Source organism: Haemaphysalis longicornis, unplaced genomic scaffold (assembly GCF_048455015.1).
Source record: "Haemaphysalis longicornis isolate Haplotype H1 unplaced genomic scaffold, Haemaphysalis longicornis Haplotype H1 scaffold_3, whole genome shotgun sequence".
In the NCBI taxonomy this organism is placed as follows: Eukaryota; Metazoa; Arthropoda; class Arachnida; order Ixodida; family Ixodidae; genus Haemaphysalis; species Haemaphysalis longicornis.
In genome coordinates, this window is record NW_027526335.1 from 175,592,076 (window position 1) to 175,594,806 (window position 2,731).

The window sequence follows — 2,731 nt, forward strand, 5'->3', positions numbered from 1 at the left end:
AAGGAAGCTCTGGGGAGGAGGTGGGTGACGTGAACCGGAAGAGGTCGGACACTTTCTTACTCGCAGCTGTTTTATTTTAACTGCGATTTGCCCGATTTTATACGGCCACACAGCAGACGGATGAGGGAGGGCGGAAGGGGGAAACGAACATAAAACATAAAAGCACTGCGTGCAGAAGGATTACAGGTGAGAATGTCGCCGTACAGGGACGCAGGTGCGTGGTAAAACGTACTGCCGTTATAAAAAGTTGGAGTTCTTTTTTTTGTCAATGATATGGAAGCAGTGCTAACGCACTTCCTTTTCATTGAAACTACCTTTTCGGCCTCGATGATTTCTATAGTTAGCCGCGCAATATGTCGGGCAAGCATGGTGGTATCATCAAATTGTGACGTACATTTTGGCGGACACGCACAATCTCTGCAGTGAATCGCCAAGTGTCTGTTACCTGTGTTTAGCAGCTTATTTCTGTGTTCTCTTAGCCTACCGTTAAAAACCACCCGGATTTACTGATATAGTGCCTGCGACATTAGCGGAATAGAGTAAACGTTCTCTCGGAACAAGACACAAACCTGGTGCCGTGCTGCTTTTGATATTTTTGTTCTTTTTTGGGCCTGTTGACGTGGTTGATCTGTTTGGATAATTTATTCAGAGCGGGGAAGACTACGAATGTTCTGACGAACTCATGTTTCTACGCCATGGAGGGCAATTTCACAAAACAGACCTCCGGACAGAGGTGTGTTGGATACCTTGGATTTCTTCTGGCGTGTGTGGCTGATAAATGGATGATAAAGCTCTTGAAAAAGGCAGACGTGGAACACGGCAATAAAGAAAAACAAAAGCTTACGTGCGCCATCGTTCCCGGTCTTCACGGCATTTAGCGCAACCTCCAGAAAATAGGACAACGTGCATGCAAACGTTAACGTGGTTTTCTCTGCTCCCAATAAAGTGCCCAAAGTTATCACCTGTGTCAACCCGGGTCGCATTGACCTTGTCAACATTACCGATTTACATTTATGTATTTCGTTTTGGGAGGGAGTTAGTTAAAGTTTTGGTAATTGTGGTCAACACCTGAGCGTACGGCAGACTGAGGGTCATGTATAGAAGCTCAATGTGAGATACCACTATGCGTATTTGATCTGGGACGCTGATTCTTGGGAGACTATCCTACGGCCCTTAAACTTGACAACGCGCGGATAACTTCGTCTTCGTAGTGAAGACAGTCTGAAGCTCGGTCTCAAGCATCTCTACAGGAAGCCGTCGATGATGCCGCGGCTATGTATTGCTTCGAGAGCGTTGTTGAGACAGGCTTCCCAGTTTTCATATGGCGGATTTGTATCCAATTTAAGAAAGAATAAAGAATGTACTAGCGAGTTCCTTTAGGTAGGTTAGCGTTCATTAGATGACATTTGATGACATAAATGTTTTGTTGGCGTGGTGATTGTATTTTTGCGACATTGCCTACAATGAAGGTGCAGGCGGTACACTCAAAATACGAAATAAAGCTATTCGAAATACCACAGCCTGACGTTCAAAACAGCCTGCTACGGCGCTTAGCACGCATGCCCCAAGGACAAAACTTACCGAATAAAATAGACACATATTAACAAAAGCACGTGTTCACGTCAATGACCTTCACATCAGTATTTCCTGTCGTTAGAATGTCACGACCGGACGGAAGCCTTTTTTTCCGTCCTGGGGTGATACAACTCACGATGGCTTATTCCTGTCTTGATGCAGTTGCTGAAAGTGAGGTGGTGGATTCCTGACACCATGCGGCAGCTTTTAATCCTGTTTTAGGTTTTTTTCGGGAAAAAACACAACTCTGAGAAACTCCTTGACACCGGGGCTCTCAGCGGCTGCCATCTGAGAAAAAAACCTGGTCACGGTGGGCTGTCACCAGAGGAACTATCGACGTAGTCGCTCATACGATAGCTGCGAGCACTACACTATCACAAGAAACTCTTGTGACACTCACTCATTGACCTTGAATATCTTGCGGCCTAACAGTGCGCATACCATTCCATCATTTCCTAACATTCCAACTACCTATTTCTGCTTTGCCTTTACTCCGCGATTTGATCTTTTCGCCATTGCACCATAAAAAACTAGGCTATAGCCTGATTAACATTCACGTCTTTTCCTTAATACCTTACTCGTACCTCTCCTTCACTCATGGTGTGTTGCTAGTTACATGCCCCTTCAGAGAAATAAGATCTGTAAACGTGGTACCTGGCGTCTTTATATAAAGGGAATAATTTTAGGAAAACCTTAGTAACATGATAAGAGTAGCTGAGGTGAATATATGTAACTGCACTCAGTGTGTAATTGCATTCAATAATGCAATTCAATCTGCTTTCAATACATAGTAATTCAATCTGCATTCAATCTGCTGATATTAAACCTGCATTGAATGCGTAATCAATGTGGCCGCATTCGCTTGAGCCAAGTCTGCCTAAATACCTGATGGGAAAATTTTGTACTGCCATGGAGGGCGTGCTGCATGATAAGCTGAATATCGCTATGTAAGTGAATATGGCTTTTGTCATGCCTTCAAATATAGTAGTGTGTATAATGTCAAAGAGGCGACGAGGACACGGCCTTGCGGGCTACCTTATGTTACACGTGCAGCTTGTCAACTTCATTTTCACAGCTCTTGATCGTATATTTCAGTTAACGATGTTAGGGTGTACATTAGGCTGCGAAAGTTGTAGTAACGAACATTGGTTAGGTG